This window comes from Paramisgurnus dabryanus, chromosome 6 (genome assembly GCF_030506205.2).
Source record: "Paramisgurnus dabryanus chromosome 6, PD_genome_1.1, whole genome shotgun sequence".
Classification (NCBI taxonomy): Eukaryota; Metazoa; Chordata; class Actinopteri; order Cypriniformes; family Cobitidae; genus Paramisgurnus; species Paramisgurnus dabryanus.
In genome coordinates, this window is record NC_133342.1 from 44,611,444 (window position 1) to 44,625,203 (window position 13,760).

Below are 13,760 nucleotides of genomic sequence, written 5' to 3' on the forward strand. Positions count from 1 at the left end.
TTTCCTGATTCTGAAACATTAAAGACGTCATGAAACAGAAGTAGCAATTGCCTTATTTTCCCCCTGATGACGTATATCCACGTGAAACTGGCTTCTGAAATGAAATAAGGCAGGGTTCGATTGGAATTTGTCCATCAAGATCTGATTGGACTGTTCTATTTCATCCCTACTGACCGCCAGAGGCGGTGCTTAAGCACTGAATGATCCATCTCGCGCATGCGCAGCTCGAGTGTTTATATCAACAAAGTCACCCGTGACCCCTGATGCCTACGGAGAGTCTATAACTTCCGGTGACATCAGCGGATCTGTTCCTTTTCATCTTCTCGCTTCGCAGGTTGTTTTTTCCGCGCTAGCAAAAGACTAGGATATTGTGTTTCATTCGTTGCTGGTGGCCTTGTGACATTTTATTGTCGGAGCAGCGTGTTGCTGGCCCTCCAAAGGCCACAACGTATCCACCGACAGGTGAGTTACAAACTTTATATATAACTGCTCGTTTGGTGCATTTGTTGGTGACGGCTGTGTTTTCGCTCCCTCTCCCGACATTTGTAATCTAACGTTAACAGTTACCTTTATATTATTGATTCATCTGCGATTTATTGTTGTAACACGGACGCGTTTTTGGTTGATTGTTCAACTGCGCTCGTGTAGTTACGTTACTTCGTGCCAACTCGGTTGTGCCGGTTTATTTTGTTAAACGTCTTTTTGCGCTGTAGCCTCTTATGGAACGGCTGAAATTCCACAAGGGGGCGCATTTGTTCCTCAGACGTTGCACAATAAACATGACATCCGAATATATTCATTATAAATCATGAATGAAAAGTGAGATTCGAACGAATGTCTGTTAGTGAACTTATTGTATACACTATTTATATCGTAATTCGGTCAGAAACTTCAAGATTGTGAGATGAACAAATCGTTTTGGATTAAAAGGCTTGGATATTCCATTTCCTTGGACTTTTGGGGATTTATGAACAATTTGTTTTGGACAATTTCACCGAAGCGGATAAAGGAAAGATTTTGAAGGTAAGTAAATATCCAAAATCGGCGCCGCCCGGTTCAGGTAACTAACAACTAGATTACAGTTTTATGACTGCTAAAAATCATATTATGCTTTCTGTGTGTGCTTATTGGAATCCCGAAAGTCTAAGCTTTACAACGATGTGCCGCATGACCGTATATTTTGAAGATTTAATGCTTCAAAGTTACAATGACGTAATGCAGCCTCACGTGCAAGGGGGGGGTGTGCCGTGTACGGCACAGTGTTCCTTATCAGGTTAACTGCGCTTTGTGTATTTAGTACCAACTCAGTTGTGTCGGTTTTTTGTTAAACGTTCGGCGCTTAACTGCGCTTGTGTATTCGTGCCAACTCGGTTGTGCCAGTTTTCTGTTAATCGTTCGGCGCTTAACTGCGCTTTGTGTATTTTGCAACAACTCGGTTGTGCCAGTTTTTTGTTAATCGTTTCGGCGCTTAACTGCGCTTTGTGTATTCGTGCCAACTCGGTTGTGCCGGTTTTTGTTAATAGCGCTTACCCTTAACTGGCTTCACAACGTTTGCGGTGACGGTTGTGCTTTCGCTCCCGGCACCGGTACTGCGTTTAGTGTCTTATTTTTCGTTACCCTAAGCTGGTGAAGGGAGTGCTTTCACTCCCGTTCCCAGCATATTTGTGCCTCAGTGACTAGATTGGTGGCAGTGTTCCCGCTGAAGCTAATCTTTTTTCTTTTTTGCTACATTTGTTGGTGAAGGTTGTGCTTTCGCTCCCTCTCCCGGCATCTGTACTGCATTCTGTGTCTATTTTTTCGTTGGGATAGTTTACCCTTAGCTGGTGAAGGCAGTGTTTTCGCTCCCGCTCCCAGCATAGGTGTGCCCCTGTGACTAATTGGTGGCAGCGTTTCCGCTGAGGCTACCTTTTTTTCTCAGTTGCCAGCATGGTTGGCAACCACTCCTGCTCAGCCTGTATGGCTCCTCTGCAGCTTGAGGATGGCCATGATTTATGTCCCTCATGTCTTGGCTTTGAATATTTAAAGGAGGGTCTTTCTGATGACCCCTGCATGAACTGTGGTATCATGCCTCGGGCAGTGAGGGCAGCTAGACTGGCTGAGGTGGAGCAACTGTTGGGCTCTACTTCGTCGATTGGACATTTCACCCCAGCCCAGCGACTGGTTCCAGATCAGACTGGGCAGTCTAAACGTCAGGCTGCTGAGGCCGCAGGCCCCACTCCTGCAAAAAAGGCTAAGAGACCCCGGCTTGCCTCTAAAGTGGACCAACTAACAGCGGAGCTCAATACTATGAAGTCCCTCTTCCTGGCTTTCCAGTCCGGGACTGAAGCAGAGCCGCCAGATGATTTTGTCCCTTCGGCAGCCTCCTTGGAGTCGGAGGACGATGTGCTTTCCATGGCAGCGTCAGCTGGCAAGTTTAATGAATATGAGCCAGAGGTACTTCCACAGATGGGAGCCTCCCAACCTTCCGCTGCCGGCTCCCATTCTTCAACCCATACTGGTGGTGTTGAGGACTGCTCTATGGGAGCCATCATTCGTATGGCTCTTGCCCGTCTCCAGTTGGACGTCCCGCAAACTCAGCCGGCTCCGGCCAGTGCTTTTTTCAGGCGTGTCCCAGCCTCCGTCAGCTTTACTGCGCCCCCATCGGAGGAGTATTTGAGGGAGTTGCAGGCATGTTGGAGGGATTCTAAGGCCCTCTCTCATGCAACGTCCGATGGCCGGACCCTGGCAGCCATGCAGGATGCACAGAAGTTCGGATTGGACCACATACCAGCAGTTGAGCCGACAATAGCGGCTCTTATCATCTCACCTGATGAGGCTTTGAGGCCGGATGCTAGGTGCCCTCGTCCCCAGTGCCGGGTTACAGATGACCTGCTCTGTAAGGCCTATGATGCAGCGGCTTGCATGGGACACATCGGTAACTCCATGTCCCACCTGATGCTCGCTTTGTCAACTTCCCTGCAGGAGACTGAGTTGGATGCCTCTGTCCACAATTTTAGCGATGCTTCACTACAAGCATTCGCATTGATGTCTAGGGAATTGGGGCGGTTGATGTCTACTCTTGTGCAGGCTCGCCGCCAGGTATGGTTGGCACAATCTCCTCTCACTGAGGCCTGAAGGAGAACCCTCCGCAGTGTTCCGGTGGAACCAGGGGAGCTGTTTGGTTCCGCAGCTCTGGAAGCGCTTGAGCGCACGGTCCAAGCCGGACGGACTCGACAGCAGCTGTCCGGGCTTCAAAGAAGCGTTCCGCCTCCTAGCAGGCCTAGAGGTCCTCCAGCTGTCCCACAGCGCAGCTCTCGTCCACAGGCTCACCACAGGGGCTACCTAAGGTCTCTGCGCCCACGTCCACAGCCTGCTCAGCAGCAGGCACCGACCTTTCGGGTGCCTGACCGGCTGCCCTCAGGACAACCTCAGTCCTTTCCAACCCGTCGTGCCTCTGGAACCTTTAGAGGCCGGGGACCCCGGCGCTGAAGCCCTGGGGTCGGCCGTCGGCTGTTTTTCCCAGCAGCAGCTCAGCTATTGGGCTGCCTTCACCAGGGACCCATGGGTGCTCTCAACCTTAACCCACGGGTACAAACTTCAGTTCCGACGCCGGCCCCCAGCCCATGGCCAGGTCAAGATGACCATCATAAACGACCCGGCAAAAGCCCAAGCCCTCACCCAGGAGTTGTCCGCCCTCCTGGACAAGGGTGCCATCGAGCCAGTAGATCCCCTATTGCACCCGGGGGGTTCTACTCAACTTACTTTCTGGTAGCAAAGAAAGATGGCGGACTCCATCCTATCCTCGACCTGACGGGTCTCAACATGTTCCTGAAGGTTCTGAGCTTCCACATGCTGACCACTGCAGAGGTTCTACGTACAATTGCCAAAGGAGAGTGGTTTACGTCAGTAGACCTGAAGGATGCCTACTTCCACATCCCTATAGCTCCACACCATCGGCAGTTTCTGCGGTTTGCCTTTCAAGGGTGCCATTTCCAGTTCCAAGGGCTCCCATTCGGTCTCTCCCTCTCCCCTCAGGTGTTCACCAGGTGTGTGACGGCAGCCCTTTTGCACTTGCAGTCGCGGGGCATGAAGATTCTCCCATATCTGGAGGACTGGCTCATCTGTGCGCCATCCCAGTCTCAAGTGGCACTGGACACGTCTTGTCTTCTCTCCCATGTGGCCCGCCTGTGCCTCCGGGTGAATTTTACAAAGAGTTGCCTGGTTCCATCGCAGGGCACGCTTTTTCTCGGGATGACTCTCGATGCAATCACCATGAAGGCTCGCCCATCACCACAGCGGGTGGACGACATTCTCCACCTCCTCCTCCTGTTTTGGGAGGGCAGGCAGTTACGCTATGTGGAGTTTTTGCGCCTCCTAGGGAAGCTGACGGCTGCCGCTACCGTGATTCCTCTAGGACTGCTGTCGCTGCGTCCCCTCCAGAGGTGGTTGCACGGTTTTCATCTAGATGTCCAGTGGCACCGGCACAGGAAACTCAAGGTGTCACGTCGTTGCCTTCTTGCTCTGGCCCCATGGCGAGTAAGGTCATTTCTCCTGCAGGGCATGCCCTTGGGTTTCATCGCATCTCGTCGGGAAATCCTCACAACAGATGCTTCTCTCTCGGGGTGGGGTGCTGTGTGGCAGAATCGAACAACTCAGGAGCTGTGGTCTGTGCGGGAGCGCTCGCAGCACATCAATGTTCTGGAACTGCGGGCTGTGCACAGGGCATTGCAGGTTTTTCTTCCCTTCCTGGGAGGCCGGCATGTGCGATCAGACAATGTCTCAACTGTGTCTCACATAAACCACCAAGGAGGCACCAGGTCTGCACCGCTGCTGCAGGCATCCCAGGACCTCCTGCTGTGGGCAGGGCCACACCTGGCCAGCCTGAGGGCAATGTATTTGCCTGGGGACCAGAATCAGGCGGCAGACTTACTCTCCCGTTGCAAGCCTCCGCCGGGGGAGTGGCGGCTTCATTCGGATGTGGTCCTCAGCATCTGGGACATCTTCGGCAGGGCAGGGGTGGATCTCTTTGCCTCAGAGGAATCGACCCATTGCCCCCTCTGGTTCTCCTGGACGGAGAAGAGCAGCCCTCTGGGCCAGGATGCTCTCGCACACGATTGGCCAGAGGTTCTCCTCTATGCTTTTCCACCAATCCCTCTGATTCTTCCAACACTGCAGAGAGTCCTCCAGCAGGGTCACAGGCTACTGTTGGTAGCCCCCTTCTGGCCGGGAAGAACATGGTTTCCACTGTTGTACAGTCTCTGCAACGGTTCACCGTGGCACCTCCCAGACAGGAGGGATCTCCTGTCTCAGTTACAGGGCCGAATCTGGCATCCCAATCCTCACCGCCTGCAGCTGTGGGTCTGGTCACTGCAGGGCCCGACCCGCTGCTGACTGAGTGTTCAGATGGCGTCTGCAATACCATATTGAATGCAAGGACGCCTTCTACCCGGGCGCAGTATGAGAACAGGTGGCAGCTGTTTACTACATGGTGCTCAGACAGGAATGTGGACCCTGTGCACTGTTCAGTTCCAAAGATTCTAGAGTTCCTCCAGTCACTCTTGGATGGCGGCTGGTCCCCGGCTACCTTGAGGGTATATGTGGCAGCCATTTCCTCTCGACATGCTCGGGTGGACAACGACACTGTGGGGTGTCACAGATTGGTGTCTCTTTATCTGAAGGGTGCATGGCGGTTACGCTCCCCACGAGCACAGCGCGCCCCAGCCTGGGATCTACACCTGGTGCTCGATTCTCTACGCTCACCTCCCTTTGAACCCCTGGCTCAGGCAGAGCTGAAGTGGGTCTCTATTAAGACTGCCTTTCTCCTTGCTATCACGTCAGCGAAGCGTGTTGGGGAACTTCATGCGCTCTCTGTGAGTAACTCATGTTTGAGGTGGAACTCCGATGGCTCGGGGGTTACCCTGTGGCCGAATACAGCTTTTCTTCCGAAGGTTTTGTCATCATCCAACCTTAACCAACCTATCCACCTCGCGCAATTTACTCCCCCAGAAGGGGAGGATAGATTACAGCTGCTGTGTCCCGTACGGGCTCTCAAAACCTACGTGGTCGCGACTGCGAGTATAAGGCAGTCAGACCAGCTCTTCCTCTGCTATGGTGGTCCTAGGAGGGGCTGTGCTCTCTCCAAACAGCGGTTGTCTCATTGGGTGGTGGATGTAATCACCCAGGCATATAAACGAGGTGGTAACCCCCTGCCATCCGGGGTGAGGTGCCACTCTACCAGGGCGGTCTCAACTTCATGGGCGGCCCTGCGCGGCGTGCCCCTGGAGCGCATCTGTGAGGCGGCATCATGGGCATCCCCAAGTACCTTCTCCAGGTTCTACCGGGTGAATGTCGCCACCCCCCATCCACTGGAGGTGGTCCTGTGGCCGGACTCTGCGCTCTCCTCTCAATAAGGTATGTGCTAAATTCCTCGTGACTTTTTTGGTATGTGTCATCCAGTGCTTAAGCACCGCCTCTGGCGGTCAGTAGGGATGAAATAGAACGAGAGTTACGTATGTAACTACGGTTCTATGAATCCCGGATGACCGCCAGAGCGTTCTGTCACTAAGAATCGCTGTGTACTCGCGAGAAGATTCTCCGCTGATGTCACCGGAAGTTATAGACTCTCCGTAGACATCAGGGGTCACGGGTGACTTTGTTGATATAAACACTTTAGGCCAAGTATGTACACTATAAAAAGTAAAAGTTTCAGCCAATACATTGTAAAAGATGAACATTGTTCTACAAAAAGAAGTTTTATAAATGTAAGATAAATTTCAGATGAAAATGTTTACGTGTTATCTAAATTAAAGTAGGTTTTTTTTAGAACAACTTTCACCTTTTACATTGTATTGGTTGAAACAGTTTATAAAATAATCACTGAAATTATGTCTAATATCAGACCTAAATGATTAGTGACCTTAGTCTGTAAGGTTCATGTGTATGAGTATGTGTATGTCAAGCATTTTTATATTTTTAGAGGAAAAGTAATAAATATATGTTCTTTTAATTCTTTAAAACAGGGAATGACATGTGTAAGTATCCCTTATTTAAAGTGGTTTGATCTTGCTGATCTTTCAGATAAGTAAAAAGCTAAAGAGTTTTGGACTGGGAAATTACATCAGGATAAACTGGAGTAAAGGTCCTCCGGAGAGCAACCATATGAAAAATTCAACTAAATGTAAATGATGATATACTTTTATAGGGGCAGGATTAAAAAGCCTCACTGTTTCGTTTTATGTTATTATAATTTCTTAATTATTGACATTTTAGTATCTAGTGTATACTTTATGTCTTTATATGTTTACACTTGCGTAAAAGCTTTTATTTTACTTCATACTGGTCAGTCTCAGTTTATACTCTATAAAACAATTGTATATCTATTGTCAAGTTTAATCAAATTGGGTGCGCAAATAATTTCAATTTGTTAAAATTTAGAACAGGGTTTAGTGATTTGATATAATCCATGACGCAATGCATCGTAATAAGATGTCCAGTAGCTCTATTACAAAATTAGGTTAAAAACAATTAAGGTCCGGTGGTATATTTAACTGTAGACATATAGCACTTTTTAATCTCTGTGTGCACCAAAACAATCTTGTGTTTTATGATTCATATGGCCGCAGAACTCAGTCCTGTTTAAAGTTTCAGTTAGGCAAATTAATATACTAAAGTTTATACAGAGGATTTCTTAAACTGTGTCCCAAACAACTTATGGTTATGGAGGTTTTGTTTTCCTTTATTATTATTATTTTAAAGCTTTCTGTCCCCAAGATTCAACTGATTTCTGAAGTTTTCTATCTGTGATCCTTGGAAAGTCTTTGTCCACTCAAATTATTGTCCTTGCTGAGCATTAAGATGATATAGACACACGTCCTCTTTTAGGCAGATTTGCAACATCTCCAGTAGGTTGCAACAACTCTTACCGGTATGATGGTTTACCGCTATATTAACATGCTTGATTATCATACCGTGAACATTTGCTTATCCACAGTTTTGAGGAAAAAATTAAAGCAGATCTCACCTGTGCTGATGCACGTATGCAATTTCATTCCATGTGACTGTTTAAACTTGTACAGGTGAAAATATATGTCTGAACTAGACGCTACAAATTCTTTTTTTATTATCAGCAAACACAGAAAATTACTATTTACATGTGGTAAAAATGATGGAAAAAACAAAACAGAAACAAATAAAAAAAAACTAACAAACATATTCACTGCCCATGCAATTTCAAACTGATAACTTACGTGTATGAATAAATCTAAAGAGAAATAACTTATTCCTTATTTTGTTAAAATGGGAGATGTGCAGCTTTATTTTATCTTTTTTTTTTCTCAAAAGGTAGACTCATATTCATACTATAAAACGTTTTTGTAATAAGTTTGATATAATAAATCATATGTTCAACCCAAAAAACATCTCTTGTCATTTATTTTAGGGGCATTGTAGCTGATGATTATAATAATAATGATTTTTTGTGATTTAACGCGCTCAGAACTGTTTCTTTGGCTGATGAACTCAGCCAGAGGAGCTGGAGCCAAATCATGATGTGTCACTTTGTATATGAGATTCAGATTTAAAAACTTATGAATACTGTCCCAGTTTAAAAGGCTGTTTTTTTTCCTAAAATTGCACAGTGATGATAGTGCCTTGTTTTTTTGTCTATAATTTTAATGGCTTGTTTGTATAATGATGCCAAAGGTCTTTTTGCGCTCTGACTTGCTTGAGACCAACTTGTAAAGCAATAATTAAAATGGCTGAAAATCAAGGAAGGTAAAAAAATTAGTGGAGCTTCGGTTGACATATCATTTCGAATTGAGCGGAAATTTGCTAAATTAAACTTGATTATTTTACGTAATTTTTCAATATGGGCATTAAAGGAGATATGTGAATCTATTACTAAGCCAAGATATTTATATTTATTTACGATTTGTAATTTTTCTCCATTTACTATTATGTCAGGATTAAATGAAGCTCTATTAGTTTTGCTGAAGAACATACATACAGTTTTTGAAATATTTAACTGTATGCAGTTCACCTGCAGCCAGGATGTAACACAAGTAATTGCTTTTGTAAGTGAACAATGAACAAATAGAACGGTATTGTCCGCATACATTAAACATTCTACTTCAGAACAAACATTAGGCAAGTCATGGATATAAAGGCTAAATTAAAGGGGCCTAATATTGAGCCTTGAGGAACCCCGGTAGTTAGCCTAAGCGACTCAGAATTGCAGTTGTTAAATTGTACCGATTGTGTACGATGATGCAAATAAGATTCAAACCAACTAATAGTGTCATAAGAAAATTTTAATTGTGGAAGCTTGTTAAGTATAACTGAGTGGTTCACTCTATCAAAGGATTTCTTGAGATCCAAGAATACCGCTGATAGTTTAACCTTTAACTGTCACCGTTCCCCAGGTGGGACGTTTGGCATTACATTTTTAAAACAATAATATCATCATCAAAACCTTTACTTATCTTGACGAATTATATATTGTTTAAAAAGTTTTCATAAATGCCAACCATATTGCAAAATATATTATGTTGTGACAGAAATGTACTAGTGTTTGACAAGGATTTGCAGTACTTACAGTATAAGTACCAGGTGTTGTGGCCTTTAATATTAAAGATGATACACTCAATCACAATAATGAAAACATTGGTTCCTATGCTAAATATTCATAGCATAACAAATTATTCTAGTTTTTGTACAAATATAATGAAGATAGGATTATACATGTATGTGTATATTTATTTATGGTTAAAATAACATGTTTTCAATGAACATACCAATTTCATTCATGATAATGCATGAAATTAACTTTTTGTGGGAAGTTTTTTAACAACCAGTCAGAGCAGCCAGGCCCGTATCTGACGCTTGCAAGATCTCAGGAACTCAACAGGCCAATTGCCCCTTGAAAATTGATATTTTGGATGGATACCAGTATACAAAGTCTAATTGCGTACCGTTGCTATCACATGTCCACTTGCAGTTTAAAAACTGTTGCCGAAAGTTTATAAACATGCATATAAATATGCTTACAAGCACCAGAAGCAGCCATTTACTTTGCACTTTCACCCAATTTGTGACATGTATCCACAGGGGCCAAAAAGAAAATTTTATAAAATTTTAGAAGTTATTGACAAGCTTTTAAAACTAGTGTTTAGGTGAGCGAAAGTCATGGGGATCACCTTTGAACAATGGAGGCAGAGCATAGGATGATATTCTCAGCCAGCATTCAAAGAAAAGGTTAAGATAGCCACAATAAAACCCTATAACAGTGTGTTTGCAGGCGGACTGCGGCTAGCGGGTAGCAATTTGCCTTCTATTAATCTTACAGTGTGATTTGGAGGAGAATCCCGGTCGTGTGAGAGAAAAGCAAGGCGTTGTAAACACAATGTTTAGGCCGGAGAGAACAACGCAGCAAACAACACTGTTTGCAGCAACAGGTGGTTTAGAACCAAAACAACTTAACACCCTCATGCAGATTGATCACTTTATAAAGAAGTCATGGATTTAAGAACATCGGGAGAGGCATGATCACATGGAAAACCAAAATAGATAGGATGACCTTGTCTTTTATGGTATCCCAGAATGAGAAATGAGAGTAAGAAAAAAATACAGGAACATGTGGCTGAATATTTTGGTGTGGATAGAGCCAAAAGCGAAGAGGAACTCCCGATTGAATGCGCTCACCGGAATGGAAAAAGATCACATGGGAGATCAAGACCAGAGCTGGTTCGTTTCACAAGGTGGAAAGACAAGGAAGAGATTATACAGAATACTTAGTGCTCTCATTCGCAAAATTTTTTTTTTACAGTAAATGCGTGTGCGGCACTACCGGACCTGATTGAGACCACTTTAGTCAATGCTTACACAGCCGCGGACTTACCAGCTTTTTCCTGTGTGGATGCTGGTCGCGCGCAATGTTCAAAAAAATTTAATAAAATAACATGGTCTAATTTTAAAACGCATTGTTGTAATGCGCGTTACGAAGACTGTAACGAGTAAAATATTATCAAAATTTTATTAGTAATGTGTTATATTACTGCGTTACAGCAAAAACTAATATATTACTATAATATATTATATTTTGTAATGCGTTACTCCCAACACTGGTTATGAAATCATCACATTTCTGACACAGAATGCAGCAGGCTACTGTCACTTTAAGACCCAAGACAGACTGCTTTAAGTTTCAATATACTGAGCAACATCCAGCTGTTTATGTTCACTTAAAAAAAATTTAGTTCAGTGATCACACGTGTGTTATATATATACGAGCTATACACGCTGATAAATGAATGTCAAGAGTGGCACGTTGCTGCGGGAGCACACATTCATACAGTATATTCACTGCAGTGGTGGATCTGCTGTTTTTCCTCAGTTTCCTGAATTTGTGAATGTTCTGTAAATATACTTTTAAAGCTGTGCGGATGTGTGTTTCTTAAAGAAAGCACAGTATACTGTACCTATTTTGTCTGCTGTGTTCCGGGTTTTTTAAATGCTACCCTACGGATTTATTTTATATGATGACTCTGTACCTGTGGATATGATGAGATGAGAAACATTTTAAGTAATGTTTAAAAAAAACAAAAACCATGGCGCTAAACAATTTTTCCCAGTGTTAAATTAGCAAAAGTGGAATCAGACACGCCTGTTTAGACAGTGCGCTTTAGAAAATGCGCTTCGATCATTAGAATAGGGCCCAAAGTGGTAAAGTGTAACAAATGGAGCAATTCACAAATACAGAAAAGTGCCACCTAGTGTCCTTTGTTGGTAGAGCAACTAAAAGTCTCCCAGAATCAACATGGTTTGTCATATCAATTCCAAATTTAGCACAAAACTTGTTTAGACCTATGACTTTCATTTCCTAGCATTTTAGGAGTAAGACCTCATTTGGAATATAATTTATTATTAAATATGTTTTAATATAGTAATTGTTCATAATAATAAACTTAAAATGTTATAACTTTTTTATTCAATGTGTTTATTCAACTGTATTCAACATAACTTCTGGTCTCACACAGCACTTTTCAAATCGATGAGTTTTGTACATGAAAGCGTTTTAGGAAGAAAGTGAAATCTGGATGTACAAAAATGTACGGTATGCGGGAAAAAATGTGTTTTTCAACCATAAACCACACAAACATATTGTATTATATCAAATACACAAAATGTTGTTTTTAGCAATGAAAAAGGTGCACTTTAAATATATTGAATATACAATACAGTACAAGACTTAAAAAAAATTAACAATAAAAGAAGTCATAAACGCTTCATTTTTTTGTCTGTAAGAAGAATATTGCATATAAAAATGTTTATAAACATGTTTAATGTATTTTATTAATTGACATAATAAACAAGTAGTGTTTATAAACAAGTAATAAATAAGTTTTAGTTGTCTTTTGTAACAAGTGCCTGTTTTTATATTTATAACATCTATGAAATGAAGTGTTAACCACTTTTGGTGCTATATAGCACCGTTTGTTTTTAGAGTGTGCGTGCGTGTTGTCGAATTATATTATATAAAATGCACTAATGTAAATGCTAACAGCAAGCTTTATGAAACTTCATATGAACGATTGCACAAACACATTGATGACATCTGCTGGTCAAACACATGTACTGTAGATTAAATGACAATACAGAACCTACATTAGCAAAATGCTTTGGAATTTTTTATCGAAATGCACCCTATAAACAAATAAACAGAAATGAATGCACGTCATACACTTGAAGTAATTATTTAAGTTGACTTTTTACAGTGTAGCGGTGTGTGTAAAACTAGTACTTTACTTTAACTCAAGTAAAACTTTTGCTTTTTACTTGAGTAAAAGTAAAAAAAACGATTGAAAATAAAGTAAATAGAATGTAGTGAAGTAAAAGTTTTCAAAAGAAAAAATACTCTGAAGTACAAATACCTGTAAATATTGATTAGAGAATAGTCATATGGACAGATCATATACTGTAAAAAAAGATCATACAGCCTTTTTGTCAAATCAACATATATTTTTATTTTACTTTAACTTAAAAAAATAATTAAAAGAAACTTTCTTCCACAAAGGGCCTTTTGTAAAACAGAAATCTTCTTGAGATGTTAAAGCCCCCCTGTAGTCGATAATTTTATCAGTTAAAACTCATCTTTGAGGATCATAATAGCATATGTAAAAGTTTATCTTGTGACAGTAATTTCTTCATGCTTTATAATAGCCTGAATGTAACTCTACACCTTTGCTTTATTTAGTATAGGTTGTATCTACTGACTGAATATGCAAATTAGTGTGTTTGACTATTTGATGTTTGATATTTGATGTGTTTGACTCGCTTCATGCGCAAACCGATCCGAGTACAGTATCGTTTTGGAACCAAACTCTTCATCTATTTGTTGTGTAATACACAAGGAAGCATTCATTTCCATACACAGGTAACTTGCTTCTATAGAAAATAGTTTTTGCATAACACACAAAGCATTATTCAAAAGCAGTGGATTATTTTTTGTTAAAGACCATTTGAATAAATATGCTTACTGTCCTTACTGGAATAATGTCACTTTGAGAGTAATAGGCTGAAGGTTTTTAGTCTCACCCATAAAAAGCAGCTATTGGCTCAATGCAGAGTTAAGAAATGTTTTACACTTGGTAGTATTATTTTGTGCAATTTTCATCTCGACATGCAGTCTAAATTCCTACATTTAGAGAATTTGCAGAGGTCAGCACATCAGAGTACAATGGCTGAGTCTCATCATCTGCCCTGTCAGGTGGTAAGTCAATTGCAAT